The 19249-nt window shown below is 44.9% G+C and overlaps 2 long non-coding RNA genes across 3 annotated transcripts in view; one reads left to right on the top strand and one right to left on the bottom strand.

Annotated features, from left to right (window-relative positions):
• The window catches only part of Gm13404, a 75897-nt gene that overhangs the window by 50825 nt on the left and 5823 nt on the right, over positions 1 to 19249 (bottom strand). Inside the window, exons 2-3 of one of the 2 annotated variants that reach the window (XR_866147.3) lie at positions 13198 to 13298; positions 462 to 526 (exon numbers count right to left, since the gene is read on the bottom strand). This is a non-coding gene — a long non-coding RNA (predicted gene 13404). Of the gene's footprint in view, positions 1 to 461; positions 916 to 13197; positions 13299 to 19249 lie in introns of those variants that run through there. The other variant, XR_866145.1, reaches the window with a different exon arrangement.
• The window catches only part of Gm39793, a 33880-nt gene continuing 19442 nt past the window's right edge, over positions 4812 to 19249 (top strand). Inside the window, exon 1 of the long non-coding RNA XR_866150.1 lies at positions 4812 to 4930. This is a non-coding gene — a long non-coding RNA (predicted gene, 39793). The remainder of the gene's footprint in view (positions 4931 to 19249) is intronic.

Here is a 19249-nt window from a genome sequence, read left to right as displayed (position 1 = left end):
ATGGCAGCCGGGCAAGCCTCAGCCTTGCCTGCACCCTCTCCAGCTGGCTCAACTCAAGGCCAAGCTCACACAGCTCTTTGGACACTGATTTGAACAGCTCCCTAACTCTGCAACCTGGCCTTTAGCCAGGCCAAGCCCACAAACATCCCCAGGACTCCCCCTGACCCAATCCAGCTTGTTCAAAGCCCCTAAGTCCCACCTTCCCCGCAAAGCCTGCCGGCTCAGCGGTTCTGTTGTATTTGACATTCACCCTGCAGCCCAGCCTCCTAGGACCCCCCACAGCCCTGCCTGGGGACCCAGACCGGGTTCCAGCTGGCTGGTGAACCCAGCCAAGCATCACAGCTCCCGCGACATCCCTGAGTGACAGGAAACAACTCGCTCCTTCCAAGAGGCGACGCTCTGACAAACACTCACTAGGAAATAATAAAGTGGCGAAATAATTCTGCCTCGGACACACTTACCAGAGCAGAAAGCGTCTGCGGAGGAGACAACATCTCGTACCATCTATCTTCCTTAAATCCCCACGCTGTGACAAAGTGGAGGGCAAAATCATGATGAATGATCGGACACATTTAGCCAGTACCTGTGCTCTGTAACGAGCGTGGCCCAGGGAAGGGGCGCTAATGAAGATCTGTGCCCCCGCCCCAATTCGGCCTCGTTGCAAAACAAGTCTTTATTAGGGAATTGGCGCCTGCTCGTCCTACCACGCAGGCTGGAGGTGCGAAGGGTGACATGAATTAACAGCGGCCCCTGCGGGGTCAGGCCGGCCCTCGCTGGCGGTGCAGAGACAGACGGGTTCGGCTCCTGCCACCATCCAGCGTCTGGTTGACAAGGCGCCAGTCGCCTTCCATCCTGAAGGAACACGCCTCGGTTTTGTTCCTCCCCAGCCCGCCATCATTTATTCTGCCGCCTCATTTGAATATGATGGATACTGAAGTCCTTTATTTGTTCACAACAACCAAATAATTGTAGATCCGTGGGCTTCGGGGCAATTAATCACATTTTTCCCTCCACCAATCCACTAGGAACATGACATTGAACAATAAAGTACATTAACCTCTGCTTTGCACAAAACTTTGCTTATTTAAACCCTGCAAGGTTATTTGTTTTCTTTCTTACCAGGCCTCTGCCGCCAGCCAGGGAGAGGGGCTGGAGGAGGAAGTGCACCCCACAGTAGCAACAGAGCACACTGCTCCACCCCTCCGAGTCCAGCTCAGACAGTCAGGGGGCTGGGGTCAGAAAAAATACATGTGTGGCTTGGGCATTGTCTGGGTATCCATTGAGACAGGGCTGCTGCGTCTGTGTGTGTGTGTGTGTGTGTGTGTGTGTGTGTGTGTGTGTGTGTGCACATGTGTGTGTGCTTGTGCATGTCTTTGTGTTCATACATGTGTGAGTATTCACGTGCATGTGCATTTTCATGTAGCGCGATCTGGTGGGTAGCCATGTCTCTCGTGTACATGTGTGTGCAGTGTTGTAAACAGGCACATGTGTGTTTCTGAGACATTCATCCATTCCTCCACTCGGAGCCACATGGAGCATGCCTGATCAGTCTGTCAGAGAACAAAGTCAAAACCAAGTCCTCCTGGGCCTTGCATGCCAACAGACAGACAGACAGACAAGAAATGACAGACCTAAGGAAAAGTGTCTGCTGTGAGGATATCTACTATAGCAAAAGTAGAGCTTATTGAGGAGGGTAGAGGACCGGGCCCTGGGAAGGGTCTCAGTCATCCATGGGTTAGCCAGGGTGGGCCTTTGGGATGACTGCCCGGTTCATCTTCATTGTCAATCAGACTGAATCTTAATCACCTAAGAGACACACCTCTGGGTGCCTCCGTGAGCCTGTGCCAGAGAGGTTTAACAGAAACAGGAGGGCTCATCCTGACAATGGGCAGTGCCAGCTCATGGACCAGGGTCCCTGACCAAATAAAAGGAAGGCCAGCTGCCCTCAGTAATTGGTAGAAAGAAGACCATCCCAGAGTCTGGTGGACCCTCACTTAACTGTGACTGTCATCCCTGTATGAAAGGAGACAGAGAGACACAGGAGAAAAGGCTGCCTGAAGACAATGGCAGAGCCTGGGGTGACAGATCTACAAGCCATAGGGCAGCACGGATGCTCTGAAACACCAGCAGCCCCTGAGGGAGAGGGAAGGGAGATGCCCCTGCACATGCCTATGGAGGGAGGATCTCAAGGGGGAGATGGGGGGGCGCATTGATGAGTTGACCTTGATCCCCCCAGGTTCTGATGGCTACTTGGCCCTATCACACAAACACAGCTAGGGCTTTGGAGATCCAGGCAGGACTCTAGCTAGCGTGAGGGCCCCATGATAGGCTCACAGCAGCAAGCTTGTAGGATCTGCAAAGAATATAGGTGAAGGACAGGGAAGGGTGAGGAGACGCCAGGCAAGGCAAGCTAGGGACCCATTCAAGCAATCCTTGGATGGAGACTCGGTTCGTATTTGGATGTAAAATATTGGAGCTGTAACACATTTCTTAGCATGACATTTCCAGCCAGGGTTGCCACCCCCACCTCCACCCCACCCCAATCTGGTGCCCCAAGAACAGACTCTGGGGGTAGGACAGATTCTGAGTATGGAGAGAAATTAGAACTGGGTGTGGTGGCATGCATCTGCAATCCTAGTCTGCAGGAGAATTGGGAGTTCAAGGCCAGGTGTATTCTGGGCTACGTGAGCCTGTCTCCAAAAAGCAAAACAAAACATAAGGTCCCTGAAATAATTTTGCAGGTTATGACACTGGTGCAGGGTGAAAAGAGATTTACTCAGGCTGCTGGGTTTTAGGGTTTTTGTTTTGTTTTGGTGGGAGGAAGGGTTCGAGACAGGGTTTCTCTGGGTCTCCAACTCAGAGATCCTCTTGCCTCTGCCTTCAGAAAATTGAGATTAAAGGTATGAGCTGTTCGAAGCTCCAGGCAGCAGGATTTCCTGATAGGCTAGAATATGTGAGCGGTGTCCAGGATAACATCAAAGCTGAGAACTGGAAAGGAGTGAGTCACATCCCAGAAGATGGAAGGCTGATGGGAGGGGCAGGTTTGGGTAGGAGACAGCTGGTGTTTGTGCCATCTGCAGGTTATTGTGCGTACCTTCAGGCCCTCTGGTGAGCTTGCAGGTTGTACTGTATACGTTTTATGAAGGTCTGCACAGACATTTGGATGTGTCATGGGGCTAGGGAGTCTGTGTTTCACATGTCCATGCGTAAGCATTTCAGTTTTTAAAAAAGTTTTTTCTAAAGATTTATGCATTTATTTTATGTACATATACTGTCGCTGCCTTCAGACACACCAGAAGAGGGCATCGGATCCCATTACAGATTGTAATGAGCTACCATGTGATTGCTGGAAATTGAACTCAGGATCTCTGAAGAGCAGTCAGTGCTCTTAGCCTCTGAGCCATCTCTCTAGCCCACACCCCCCCCACCTCTCTCTCTCTCTCTCTCTCTCTCTCTCTCTCTGTGTGTGTGTGTGTGTCTGTGTGTCTGTGTGTGTATGGGTAGGTGAAATGGTTGCCATAGAAACTGCTGTTCTCACAAACTTCTTAGAAGCCTCATCCCATGACTGAGAGAACCTGGTCGTCCATGCTCTTGTGGATAAAAGGGTGCTGAGAGCAGTGGGCATCCCACAGATGGGGGCTGAGTGCCAGCACCAAGGAATTAGTCCCGTGGTTTCACATGTCCACAGGTGTGATATTGGCTTGCCTTCAAAAATAGCATCTTCAAGAAATAGTTATTTGGAAAATAGCCTCCCTGATAATGCTTAGTTCTAAAAGGAACTGACAAAGCTGTCCTTTGTGAAGACCAAGAAAGCCATCAGATGTGCCCTCCAGCTCACACCGTGGCCTTGCAATCTGTGTCTCAGATACTCCCTTCCTTCCCACCAAGCACAACAGAAGTTAGTCTGATGCTGCCCTGGCAACCTCTTTGTCCTCAAAGGATGCTCATCCCATCCAGTCACGGTGGCCTGGATTCTGTCTCCAGCTGTGGCATGCTACCTTTGCTACTACAGAAGGTAGGCAGGCCTTGAGCCCAGGGCACATTGCTGTGGACTTGGCAAATAAATTATTTTTGTTTTGTTTGTTTGAGAAGGGAGTGGCTCTCAAGCATCCTTGGTGGCCTTGAACTTGCTGAAGACGACTTTGAACTTCAACTTGCTCAGTGCTGAGATTACAGCCATGTGTGTCACTGTACCCAGGTTATGTGGTGCTGAGGAACAAACCCAGGGCTTTATGAGTGCTTAGCTAGCCCTCTGCCAACTCTGCCCCCAGCCACAGGTTCTGTCTTATTGCCGTCTAACTCCAAGCTGCCCAGAAGTGAGTTGATGACATCATTCTGGTCTGAGTATCCTGGATCCAGCCAGTTTCATGGCAGGGCTGGTGAAGACACAGAACCCCCCACAGCCACGGACATGTACGTGCGTTTATAGCTCACATTGGCAGCATACTGGCATTTTCTTACGTTTCAATGGTCTCTCTGCTGGCAAGATTGATCTGTGTGGTTCTGTGGTCAACAGAACTTCTGCTTCATGATAGTGGGGTCACTCCAGGCTGCACCTATCTGCCCTCTGACAATGAACACCATCCTTGTAGGGTTCCCTTTGGGTCCTCTGGGTCTCTGTGTGCAAAATTTGCATAAGTAGTGTGGGATCAGAAAAAAAAAAGTCCTACCAATTTACACTCCCACCAGCTTGAGTGAGGGCTTCCTCCGATATGCATTAATTGGTATTTCCCGGCTGTGGAGTTTTTGCCAGTCTGAAGGTGCAAAGTGATGTCTGATTTTTAATTTGCATTTCTTGGACTGTTAATGAGTTTGAGCAGCGCTTCGCATGCTCATTAGCTTTTGGGGTTTCCTTCTCTGTAAATTGCCTGTCACGGCCGGCGCTTGCCCATTTTCTGCTGGACCTGACGTCCTCTCTTCGAACCCTCACGTAAGTTCTAGGTGTGAATCTCTTGTCAGTTTTAGACTTTGGGAAAAAAATTGTATTTCTATTGTCTGACTCTTAATTGGCCCGTGTTGTTTCTTTGTTAAGTAGGATTTCTTCATTCTGATGTAATCAAATTCAGAGTCACAGTGTGTGCTTTTAAAGTTTAGGGAGCCAGGCAATTTCCTTCCCCTAAGTCCCTTCTTGTTCCTGCTAACCGTGTGAGTTTCACATTCACATTTAAATCCTTAATTTGGTCAGGGGTTTTCTTACCCAGGAAGCCAAACAGTGATCTGGTTATAACTTTCTCAGTAGATTAAACTCTATGCAAAAGAACCCTTTTGTTCCCCCTGGTTTTCTTTATCCCTATTCCATCCCTGTATGTTCACAAGTGTGTTCGTGAGTGTGTTCACAGATCTGTTCGAGAGTGTGTTCATGAGTTTCTTGCTTGGTTTCAAAGCTGTGTTTGCTTATTCATGTGCCGATGTTGTTTGTTTTGATAAGAGGAAGAGAGGGGAAGGGAGAGATGAAGAGAGACAGGCAGAGAAAGAGAGGAGGCCAGAGGACAACCTCAAATATCATCCCTAGGAATGCTATCCACCTCCAGAAATGCTATCCATGCACTCTGAGACAGGGTGACTCACAGGCCTGGATCTCACTGATTCAGCTGCACAGGCTGCATTAAGCTGGACAGGGAGCCCAGGGCATCCTCCTGCCTCCGTTGCCCCAGCATCAGGATGACAGCATTTGTCCTGCACTCTTCTGGGTTCTGGGCCTTCACATTTGAGAGGCAGACACTACTGGCTGGATTATGCCCCCTCCCCCACAGTTTTGACTACTGTGGACTCGCTGTTATTTATTTCAGCTAGTTACATATATATGAGTTTGAATCTGTATATATGTGTGTGTGCCCTTTCATACAACCGTTTCTATGAGACTGACTCACTAAATTTAGGAATGAGTCTTGAGAGAGCTGACCTGTGTCATGACAGTTACCTATGTAGCCATGGTTATCGATTTGTTTGCACTTGAAAGGTCCAGTCCTACCGATCTTACAGTTGTTAGCATGATTCTCAAACACATGGTGACTTTTTTTTTCTTTTTTGGCCTGGTTGGCGGTGTTTGGTTTTCACTACATTTGCTTATTATTTCTTCTATCATGACCACTTTACAGTTGCATATTGTATCAATCACTGTTTATCCCAGTTGTCTGTTGCTGTAGACATGCTGTTGATTATGTGAGGCAATCTTGTGTCTGAAGATCCCATTGCAGCCTCTTGCTTCCTTTATCATCTATAATCTCACCCACACCCATTGGGATTAAATCATATGAATACTTAATGGCAGTGTTAGGTGGCCCCTTCCAGCTCTCATAATCTTCCCACACTCCTCACCATATTGTGAGATCTCTAATACCCTATCCATCCTTGTAAGGGATACTGAGGCCTTGAAAATATCTTAAGTGTATCAATCATGTGAACCATTTGCGTTGAGTTATATGAACTTTGTCAAATTAAGTACACTTCTCTACTCCAACTTCATAGTTTTTGTTATTTGGATTTATTTATTTATTTATTTGTGTGTGTCTGTGTGTGTGTGTGTGTGTGTGTGTGTGTGTGTGTGTGATGCGTGAGTTTAGCTCAGAGGATAACTCTTGGGAGTCAGTTCTCTCCTTCTACCATGAGAGTCCCAGAAACTAAACTTGAATTGTTAGAATTGACAGCAGGTGTCTTTTCTCACTGAGCTGTCCTGCCAATTCCAGAGTTTTAAATTTTTATTATTAAAAGGCACTGAACATTGGCAAATGCTTTTTTTTAATCTCCTAACTATTAAGGTTATCATATATTTCTCTTTCCCCTCTATTAATGCATTGATATAAGTGGATTTTTTTCCTGATGTTGAGCCATCCTTGCATTCCTTTAATATAACATATTCGTACAGTACCAGACTTCTTTAGCAAGAAATTTGCTTAAGATTTTTGATTCTATATCTATAAGCACAGTTAGTCTACAGTTTCCCTACTTTGCATAATTCCTGTTTGGTTTTGAAATCAGGAGTAGATTGGACTTTTTTAAATGAGCAGGGAATAGGCATACTTCCCTTAGTTTTTATTTTCCTTTGGAGGAGGGATATCAAAAATTTGGTGATTTCTTCCAAAAATCAGGAAGAAAAAGTACACTAAATGAAAACTGCAATTCAAAATTAAACATTAGTGGGGGAACAGTGACCATAGTCATGACACGTGGCTCAACTTAAACTTAGAAGAGATACACACACACACACACACACACACACACACACAACTGACTCCAGAAGAGAAAGAAATGATAAACAGACATGTTACCACAAAGCAAACAGAAAATACGTTGCAGATTCCACCATAATCTAAAAAAAAAAAAAAAAAAAAAAAAAATTCATGCTAGACAGCTTTCAGGGGAATTCTACCTATTTTAAAGGGACAGATGATCCCAGCACTTCATAAGCTGTCTCAGTGTCTACATTTCACAAAAACAATTTAGATTATTTCACTTACACAAAGCTATTTGATCTTGGGTTTTGACCAAGACAGTCCACACATACAAATTTATACCATATACATTTACAAATATATAGTAGACCAAATTCAAACAGCAAATAAGGGGCTAAAGAGATGGCTTTGTGGTTCATTCCCCAGCATCCACATAGTGCCCCCCTCCAACCACTTAAACTCCAGGGGATACTCTACTGTCTCTTTCAGTCTGAGGATACTGCACATCAATGCACATACAGGCAATCGGGCACATACATACACAACACTGCAGTATTAACAGTCCAAGGGGGGAAAAAGCCACTGTGTGGGGAGAAACCTCCTGTATATCACAGGAAAGGTTATTCACATAGATTCTAAGACACAAGGATGAGCCGAAGCATAAGCCAGCACAGCCGTCTGTCCTACAGAACACAGCCAGGAGGTAGACCCCACCCACCTTTACCTTCTTTCACCACTGATGCATACTTGAAAAATTTCACAATAAAAAGCCAGGGGGAAATATCTATTAATATAATTCATCACCTTAATAGGTCTAAAGAGAATGATCTGAGGACATTTCCACAAGCCCTGAGAAGACATTTGACACAATTCAATAACTATTCTTAATTTTTAAAGCATTTAATAAAACAGGAAGGGATAGTTATTTCTTTAGCATATGAAATAGATTCATCTCTTTCCACAAGCTGGGTTGATGTTTGGTTGATATTTTTATTAGTAAAAAAATAATTTATGCTTAGTGCTTAATGGGAAACACACTAAAAGCATTCCCATTAAAGTCAGAATAAAACAAAAAATGTCCAATATTAGTCCAGTGTACTAGTATTTAGCATTGTTCTGGAAGAAATCACCAGTGTAATTAAAGAAAGACATTATGGGAATAAAAATTAAAAGGTGGGGGTGTTAAATCATCTTTATCTGCAGATGACATGACTGTCCAGCTGTGATACAAAAGGACCCAACTTTTATAAACTATAAAATTGTTCAAGAGCATGATAGACTACTAACTACATTAAAAGATCAAGTGTATATACACACACACACAGACAGACACACACACACACAAACATATACACACCAAGTATTTTATTCTAAGAATAAATGTCTAATAATAGATGCTCGCAGAGAATGACTGCAACACACACATAGACACACACACAGACACACACAGAGACACACGCACACAGACACTGCCCCACCAAGTATTTTATTCTAAGAGTAAATATCTAATGATAAAGCACAGAGAATGATTGTAAAAAGTTACTTTGTATTCTCAGGTAGAAAGACTCATATTGAATTAATTTACAAAGTAATGAGACCCCACTCAAATGGCAACAGTGTTGTTAAATAAAAATCAGCAGTCCAGGGTTCCATTTAAAATGGACAAATTGAACTAGGAAACCAGTTATCACTCATGTGTTTATTCTGCGTGCATGTGTGCGTGCATGTGTGCAGACATGTGTAGAGGTTAGAGGACAGCTTGCAGGAGTCAGTTCTCTCCCACCTTCTCACGGGCTCTAGGGATCAAACTTGGGTCTTCTGGTTACATCCTTATCTGCTGAGCCATCTCTCCAGGCTCAATTTCTTTTGAGTTCTGAGAAGTCTGGAAGAATAACACCAAATAACAAGACATGTGAAGTGGTTCTAAGAAAATGATGCAAAAGTGTATGTGCTTGTGGAGAAGGTTCAGAGAACAGACTAAAAGCCCACAGAGGTAGCATGCCAATGAGGGAGAGGAGAGATATGCAGTCGCAGGGCTGAAGGTTACTGGAATGTCACCGGGGCATCGGGGAACGTGTAGACTTCAAAAGCTGTATCCAAGAAACCACAAACAGGTTCTGTGATTCTGCACATCACAGAATGGCTCTTTAATGGCATTCTTGAAAAATGAGAAGTTCAGGAACAACAACCAGCAGGGGGCAGCATGCAACAGCTCTGCCTCAACTCTAAAGCAGGGCTGGGAGATGGCTCAGCGGGGAAAGCACTTGCCACACAAGCAGGAGGACCCAAGTTCAAATCCCCACAACTTGGGTAAAGGTCAGGTGAGGGAGAAAGGGTCTGTAAGATCACTCTCCTGTAGTCAGTCGCATGGGACACAGAAGCAGGAGAGTCACTGAAAGATTGCAGGCCAGCTAGCCTGCAGTCAACAGAAGCAAGGGAAGAGACTGTTTCAAACAAAATGGAAAGAGTATGTGGATATCCAAGGTTGCCCTCTGACCACCACATGTGCCTGTACACAAACACGGGGGAGTGGGGAGGTGGAGGGGGAAAGAGAGAGAGAGAACTTATGTAGCAAGCAGTCCATCAACTGAGCCATTTCCTCAGTCCTTAATGAGACTGGCCACTGCCCACAGCATGAGACAGATTAAATGCATTGGTGAGCCGAGCAAACTGTGTGGTACATGAGTTAGGTTCAATGAAGCCTTTTTGTGGAAAATATAACTCTTTCTTAGTCTTGCTTTGGAATGGGCCACTTCGGAGTCTCCCTAAAAAAAAGCTCTGGATATGGACTGCAGAGACCAGCTGGATGCTAATGTTCGGCATCACCAGAGTTCTGAGCACCTACATTAGGTGGATCTCGATTGCCTGTAACTCCAGCTCCAGAGGATCTAGAGCCCCCTTCTGGCCACCGCGGGTGCCTGTACTCACATGCATATAACACCACACAGACACACGCATGTGTACAAGCAAAGGCACGGGTACACACACGCATACAAACATGCAGGAACAGGACCAAGGATAGAGACGGTGGTGAGAGGCGAGAGAGTCATGTGATGAATCCCAGAAAATCAAACTCTGGACACCAGCATCAGGGTGCAGATCTGAGTTGACTGCGAAGCGCATAAGCTTATATATACAGTGTTCAAGCCAATGCCAAAAATCCTCAAAGCCTAAATCCTCAGCCAATCATATCTCATCACACAATCACCATGACTCAATGAAAACCCTGCCTGATAGGTTAACTCAGAAGGAGTGGGAGGACGGTGGGCATCGGCACTCGTTAGGACTTCCGTGAAGATAAAGGAAGCAGCCTGAGTTCCTCCTCTTGCTGTCTCACTGGTGTTCCGGAAGTCATCTTAGATCTAATGCTTTGTAGGGTAGATCAGAGCTCTTCGAGGAGTCCCAGGAGCCTGTAGCACCTCCCTCTCTATCCTACTTTTTCCTTCACAGGTTTCACATCCCCCTGATACAGACACACGCACACACAGAGAGACATACACAGATACACACACACACACACACACACACACACACACACACACACACACACAGAGAGAGAGAGAGAAATACACACACACAATTTAAGAAGAAAAACATAAAGCTCCGAGTTCTTTCTAGAAGAATCCATCCAAGCAGCAGTGTTGCATTTGATTCCAGAATATTTAAGGATGCACCAATGTCCATGTGACTTGGAACCAGAACTTCTGCCAGAAAATATCTAAGATATGAAGATGTCTTCACTAAACACCATAAAGTATAAAGGGTTTCTTTATAAAGGTAGAATAAGGCCTGGGCAGAGGGCTCAGTGGGTAAAGTATGTGAGCTAGGCGAGCCTGGTACTCAGACCTTGGGGCTCACTGAAAATATGCTAGACACAGTCTGTGTCCTAAGGCTGGGGTTGGTGCAGGAGACAGGAGGGTCCTTGCAGCTCACTGGTCAGCCACCCCAGCAGAATCAACAATCAATGAGCTCCAGGTTGGAGGGAGACCCTGCCTCAAGAAGTAACAAGGAGAGAGATTGAGAATACCCAACACTGATCCCTGTGCTCGCTCTTGCTCTCGCTCTCTCTGTCTCTTTCTCTTTCTCCTTCACACACACACACACACACACACACACACACACACACACACACACTTCACAGGGTTACTAAAAACCAGCTTAAGTTCCAAACTATTAACAGTGATAGTTTCTGGTGAGTGGGGTGGTGCCCATTTTACATCCTCCACATTTTGTTCGTTGTATTTTGTATAATGAATGTGCTTTAGCTCTGTAATACAAAATATAATGAGCTTTAAAAAGCTGTGCTCCTATCCACGTAAGACAAGCCTATTATTAATCACCCTTCCGAATAGCTTTTACATTGTTTAAATCTTTTTAATTTCTGCAAGGTGCATTTTAGAAATCTCACATGAGGAGATTTTCCTTCAACCAAGCAAATTCTGTGTATGTTATCTGGAATTTACATTGTTGTTGTTGTTGTTGTCATCAGTGGGGGGGGGGATGGTGTGTGTGTATACTTTGGGACTCAAACTCCAATCATAAGGCTTAGCAGCCAGCATCATTACCTACTGAGCCATCTCTCTGGCCCCTTAGACTTATCTGAGGAGAATGAACGTCTGCAGAATCTGAACTCCACACCTTAGGACTTTCTTGGATTTTGTTTGTTTGTTTGTTTGTTTATCCAAGTCTTCCTTTGTGTCCAGCTCTATGGATCCACTGGTGATTCTGCACACTCCCAATTATTGATTAATTCAGGATGCTTTTTAAAATTGAGGCTTTATTTCAACATAATCAATTCTTCTCGTTAATTTTATTAATTTATTTGTCTCTGTACTGAACTTTACTGGGTTGTTTTATCCATTCTTCCATTTTATTTAATTTTCAAATGAAACTACCATTACTGCTTCCTGGGTATAACAGGAAAACGTGTTCGTCATTTTGAAAACACAAACAATTCCCAAGAACAGAAGATGAGAGTTCTGCAATTGTCCTACCCCAGGGGACACATGATGTTTCTTATTAGTCCTAAGCATTTTCCAATTAATTATCCAGAATTTCCCAGATAGAAAAATCATACAGTGGTTAGTTAATGTGTGACAAAGATATTCCGAGGATATTAAACCAGTGCATTTTCTTTTTTTATTCTAATTATGAAATTATTTCAAATATATGAAAAGGTATAGAAAATGACCTACCACACATCCATTTCACTAGACTAATAACTTACCACTGTGCTAAGATCAAGCCCCTCCCACTCTCGTTCACTTTCACTGCATTCCCCTGAGGGCACCACACCCACAGGGTGTGAGGGTCACCTGTCTGCAGAGGCTTCCTGCAGAAGTACAGGCTGGGCAATGTATAAGTAAGTCTTCAGCATGTGCACTGGTGCACGCATGTGCAAGTGTATGTGTGCATGCACGTGGATGCCAGAGGTCAGCCCTTGGCATGCTCTCCAGGAGCTGTTTACCTTCTGTTTTGCTCATGTGTCTGTGCATTTGTGTATGCAGGCACTCGTAAACCCCTGTGTGCATGCGTGTGTGCATGCATGTGGAGACTGGAGACCCTTCCTTTGTTGTTTGCCTTGTTCACCAAGCCAGGCCTCTCTAGTGAACTCAGAGCTTGCTGCCTCTGCTAATCTGGCTATGAAGCTTGTCTCCCGCTGCTTTCCCCACTTCTGAACTCCGGAATAACACCTGGGCTGCCACACCCACCCGGGTTGCCACGCCCATCTGGACTTTACAGGAGCTCTGGGCATCTGAATCCCAGTATTGCGGCGTACACAGCAAGCACTGTTCCCACTGGCCCATCTCCCCAGCCCCACGATGCTTCTGGAGGTAGGATCTCTCTCTCTCACTGGCCTGGAGCTTACTAATGCAGCTAAGCAGACTGGCCGGTGAAACCCAGAGACCCACCTGCTTTTACCTGCCCAGCACTGGGGTTACAGTGTGTGCGGTAACATCAGACTTCCTTGTGCCCACTCTGGGGACCCGGCTTGGGTCTTCATGCTTGCACAGCAAGAACTTACCTGACTAAGCATCCCTCCACAGCCCATCAGTTTTACATTATTCCATCTGACTCATGAGAACAAGTCCTTATGTCTTCTTGGGCACAGAGAAGAGAGCTCACCTGGAGTAGATATACATACATGGATGATTAAGCCACAGATAATGACACCTGCCACATAAATGAGGGCCAGTGTCATCAAACCATTACCGACAAGGACCTAATTTTTCAAGTATTTATTCATTACTTGAGTTTTTCTTAACTCCCTGTCTAGAGCCTCACATATTTCTCCATTTTCCTTCTTATTGATTTGTAAAAGATCATTATATATTGTGGACATTAATATTTTTAGTGCAAGTGTGTTTTCCCAGACTGTCGTTTGTCTTTTCACTTCTGTTAAAGGCACATTTAATTGTGTGTAAATGTTTGATTTTTATGTAAAGCTATCGGTGTTTCCTTTATGGAGAGCACTTTTATTGCCTTGCGTAGCCAACCCCTCCCATTCCAATGTCATAAACATGTATGCCTGGTTTATTTCTAAAAATTTCAAAGTTTTGCCATTTATGCTTTGTCTTCAATCCACCTAGAACCTTTTTTCTTTTTAATTTTTGATTCTTTGTGAATTTCACATCATGCACCCTAATCCCACTCATTTCCTGTTCCCCTCATATCTACTCTTCACCCTTGCAACTTCCAAAATAAAAACCACAAACAACAAAAACAAAAACCAACAACAAACAAAAAACCCCAAAGCATAGAAACCATCTTATGGAAGCTGTGGGTGTCTCAGTGTATCCCACAGTGTATCTCTCTGTCCACACATCTTCACTTGCAAATGTTCACTGCAGTGAGTCATTGGTCCTGTTCGAGATCTCTGGCGTCTGTCACGCCATCCATACTGGATCCTCGTCAGGACTCCTCCCAGTTATCCTGTCGTTGCCCTGTGTCATGGAGATCCTGCAGCTTTGGATCCACAGAACCGGCCCTTTCAGGCATTCCAAGCGCTCACAGATGATATAGATTTTGAGGTGGGCCAACTCAGAGCCCTGGAGCCAGGCCTGGGTGGTGGCTGGGCTGGCCAGCTCACTGGCTCTCCTGTATCTGCACCACAAGGTGAGCTCTCCAGCACTGCTCTGGCCAGGCCACCCAATGCTGTTGTAGGCAGGGTCAGCTCTCCTGACCCTGAGGCCGGCTCAACCACACCCACACCTCCAGGGCCATCTCTCCAGCCTAGCACCTATCTTTATAGAAACCAAGGCAAGGCAGGCCTCTGACTTTACATCCTCCGCACGCATACAGGTGACAGCTCCGCTGTTTACTCTCCTTTCAACTTTTTGTCAAACATACACAAAGGGACAGACGCTGGGACTTGCCAGCCTCTCACACTTGCGGCTCAGCTTCAGCAATTATCCAATTATGAACAATCTTGATTCATTTCTGCCTCCAAACACTCGACATCCTTGAATCTTTTGATTGACAGATGATAGCATCAAGTCTTCACGAACCCTGACATCATCTAATTTCCAGCCATAAATATTTTGGCATGAATCTTGAAAGGATCAGGACTCTTTTCAAACCACAAGAACATCATTAGTCTTATAAATAACAGTAAGCCCTCGTATCAATAAAAACATTACTGCACAGGTGAGATGGCTCAGCAGGTAAAGGCAATTACTGTGTAAACCTGGCGACCTGAGTTCAACCCCTAGAGCCCACAGAAAGTTAGAGAGAACAGACTGCACAAGGCTGTCCCCTCACTTCCGTAGGCATGCTGTCCCATGCAAACCCGTGCACACACGCCATACACATACATGTGTGATGATAAACAATAAACACACCGTTTAAAATTCATTCAAATAATACCATAATTTCATTTTTACATTATTTTCGATGCTGGGGATAGACTCGGTTCCTTTTGAATGCTAGGCAAGAACTCTGGTACCATACCATTTAAAATTATTTGTTTATTTGTTTATTTATTCTCCAAATAATGCCTGTGTGTTACCCAAGTCTATTTTAACATCAAGCATCTTCCCGGCTTGAAATATGTCTTAGAGAGACCGGACCTCTTGCTTCACGTAGACCTCACAAACACACATCAAGTCTGCCTCCTGCACACACACACACACCACTCTGTCCCTGTGGTGTAGACAGTCACTATAGAAACATAATGAAATTCGGGTTCCATGTGGGGCCAGGATGCTCCTCCAGGAAGCTGTGTTGTGTCTGGTTGGTGGGTGTGTCCTGTCGACCAGCACAGTTTGGGAACACCCAGCGTCACCATTGCCTAGATCCATTACTCCACAAAGGCTTGGAGGCAGCAGCAACCCAGTCCCTCCCTCTGTCCTCATGTTTATAGCACGGGATGCCGTGTCTGCTCCCTGCCTTCATGTGTGTTTATAGCATGTGATTCAGCGTCTGCCCTCTGTCTTCCAGTGTGTTCACAGCATGTGGTGCGGGGTCCGCCCCTCTGCGTTCACAGGTGCCCACTCCTCACTGGTTGGGTGGATTCCCCCTCTTTTGTCTGTTCTTCTGTCCATACCCTCCCAGCCCTGAAGCATCACCACTTCGTCCCTCTGGCCTCATCAGATGTCTTCATTGCTGGGAGGAGAGCATTACGTCATCTCTAAGTTTGCACACACGTTTAAAACATATATCCATTTCCGGCTTTGTCTGCATTTTCACAGCTTGACTTAAGAGCATCAGGTTCAAAGGAAACTCTCCTGATGTCTTAAGATGGCTGTTTGTTGACTTTATATGTTTATCTAAAGAAAATCCCCTGCTTTAGGTCACGGAGCGTTCATGGACTGTCTGCCCCTCTGAGAAGTCTTTCATTTCTTTCTTGACTCTGTTACTCCGTTGTTTTTATAAACGTTACACAGTCCATTTGCTGCTAGTGTCTAGAAACACAAGAGCTTTCATATATGGGACTCGTACTGATACGGCTTGTTGAATTCCTTTAATTTGATAGTTTGTTCGAAGATTTCCTTAAAACTTCCTTCAAATGTCGACAATGGCATGGGAGTGGGCTTAGTAATGGTGATCCTCTCACTCCCTTCTCGTATGTTCTTTCTCGTATCTCAATTTAATTTTCTAATCTAATTAAATATAAGTGGTTGTGGCAACTTTTACATTTTAATTTTTTACTTAGCAGAGGGATTATCCAGTAAATAGCATGTATACTATAACTTCCTAAGCAACGTGTCTGTGAGACAAAGTAGCTTCCTGCCCATTCTCCTGATTACTTTTCAAGAGTTAGCATTCACCTTTCTGCACAATTTGTTGGGGATGATAATATGTTTTCTCTGTTTGTAAAGAGTGGATGGACTTTGATGATGACAGTGATGTTGATGGTTCTGGTGATGCTGGTGATGGTGATGCTGGTGATGGTGGTGATGATGCTGGTTCTGGTGATGCTGGTGATGCTGGTGATGGTGGTGATGATGCTGGTTCTGGTGAAGCTGGTGATAGTGATGATGATAGTAGGTACTAACTCTCTGAATTGTAAACAAGGCCCCAATTAAATGCATTTTTCATACGTTGCCTTAACAGAACAGTGGATGAAGCATTTACAAAGAACAACTCAGTCTTGCTTATCTATCCTCTGTTAGTTTTATATAGAATTGATTTCTATTATTTCCTTGTTATTGCCTTTTGAGTTTATTCTGTCTTTTTCTTGAATTGAACGCTTAGCTGGATTTCCTGCTGACTTTCTTCTCTTGATATTGCTCCTCATACATTTTTGAAACACAGTACTTTCACTTTGGCTCCGTCTTCCCAATGAATGGGATGTTTGACAGTGTATGTATGATTGATATCTGGCTTTGCTGAGACGCAAGAGCGGGAGCTGGCAGGCTGCAGAGCATGCACTTGACCATGCCAGCCTTGCCCAAAGCCTCTCAGAGTAGCAGTGCCAGCCCAGGCAGTTTTAGTTGCACTCTATATCCCTCTGATCGTGGATGAACCTACTGCTCCCGTCCCCGGGCACTGGATGCATTAGCTCTTAAGAATAATTGCTAATGAGGGCCAGTGAGATGGTTCAGTGGGCAAAGGTGCTTGGTGCCAAGCCTAATGACCTGAGTTCAATCCCTGGGGCCCACATTGTGTTGCTCTCTGATAGCCACATGTGGTGTGTGATGGCACAGACACACACACATACTCTCACACATACATACATCATACATACATACATCATACATACATACATATACACACACATACACATATACACAAACACTCACATACACACACTGAATGAGTGAATGAATATTTTAGAGAAAATTTCAAGAGGACAATTACCTCTGCAAAATTATTTTGTAACTAGTCATGCAGTGAGATGAAGCAGTGTCCTCACTCTGACTGCCACACACCCCATTCTCTTCTCTGTGGTTAGCTGTGCCCCTTCCCTCCCACCTTTCACCCTTGTTCTTGCCCTCTCTCCCTGCCCACCCTCACTGTCCTGCCTTGTTCTCTGGTGGTAAACACCTCTACTTGCTGGTCCAACTCACCACCGGTTCTTCTTACAGATTTTAAAGAAATTCTTGTTTATTGTTTCTATTTTAAAAATTAATTGGATGGTTTAAATCTACACAATAAGAACTAGTGAAATAGGAAAATCACACAAAAAATAAAAAGATAAAAAACCGAAACTCTGAAAAATGGCTAAATGTGCAGAAACGTGTGGACATGGCACACCATGATGCTTCCAGGCATTACTAGTCAGAAGCAGAGTGGCTCTGGTGCAGGCCTGAGCAGTGGCTCCTCAAAACCAGAACTGGGATTTGAAATCGTGATGGTCAGGAAGGTGCTGATTTAGCCACACCTGACTTAGACCTTAGCCATAGCCTAGATAATAATGATCACTAAGGCTTAGAAGAATTGTTATTCTCTCTCTCTCTCTCTCTCTCTCTCTCTCTCTCTCTCTCTCTCTCTCTCTCTCCCTGTGTGTGTGTGTGTGTGTGTGTGTGTGTGTGTAAAATCCAGAAGAGGGCCTCAGATCTCCCGGAACTGGAGGCACAGCAGGTTGGGAGCCATGTGACATGAGTGTTGGGAGCTGAACTCAGCTCCCCTGAAAGAGCAGTGCCTGTTCTTCATCACCGAGCCATAGCTCCAGCCCCAGTCTCTGAAACATGGTGGTTTCCTGATCTTAATCCCTTAGCTCGTAGCTAGGTGGTCAGTACTTGCAGCACATTGCCATAGGTTTAGGTAAAGTTCACTTGGCTTTGAGCTGCTTGGTTTGCCTCTTGTCCCTTAACCCCAGGGTGACCACACAGTTCCCTAACCCCAGAGTGACCACTCAGACCCCTGACACCAAAGTGATAACAAAATCTCCTTGACTTCTTCTAATACAATTGTGCTAATTTTAAAATTATTTTTTTTATTGAATTTTGTGTGTGTGTGTGTGTGTGTGTGTGTGTGTCTGCCTGTGTCACAGCACATATGTAGAGGTCAGAGAACTACAGCTGGTAGGAGTGAGTTTTCTCCTTACTCATGTGGGTTTGAGGTTTGAACCCAGGCCATCAAGCTTGGCAGCAAACACCTTACCTTCTAAACCATCTTGACAGCCCATCCCTTTATTTTTTGCTTTTGGGACTTCTATCTATTGGAGAGTGTGAGATAAGGATATAGTTTTCTTCCCAGTCTAGAGGCGATCATTCCACGGCTGTCTGTCAAATAACATTTCTTTCTGCAAACAGTTTACATCATATCTTATTTAGACCAATGACTCAGTGGGCAAGATTCTCTGGGTTTTACTTAGTTCTGTTCATTTGGCTGTCTTTGGGGTACTATTATCTCACCATTTAAAATATCTCTTGCGCCAGTGAAATGGCTCAGTGGGTAAAGGAATGTACCCCAAAAGGCTTGAGGATCTGAGTTCAAGACCAAGGTCCACACAGTGAAAGGGAAAGAAAACCGAATTGTCCTATGACCTCCACACACGGCACATGGCACACGGCATGCCTGCCCACTCATGCAGATACACACTCATAAAAAAACACGTTCTCTAAGTTTATGAAATTATAAATCTTAGAGGGAATCCAGATGGGGCCAGCCAGGTGGAGCTGTGTAGCGCA

This window comes from Mus musculus, chromosome 2 (genome assembly GCF_000001635.26).
Source record: "Mus musculus strain C57BL/6J chromosome 2, GRCm38.p6 C57BL/6J".
In the NCBI taxonomy this organism is placed as follows: Eukaryota; Metazoa; Chordata; class Mammalia; order Rodentia; family Muridae; genus Mus; species Mus musculus.
This window is presented reverse-complemented; position numbering and strand designations above follow the sequence as displayed.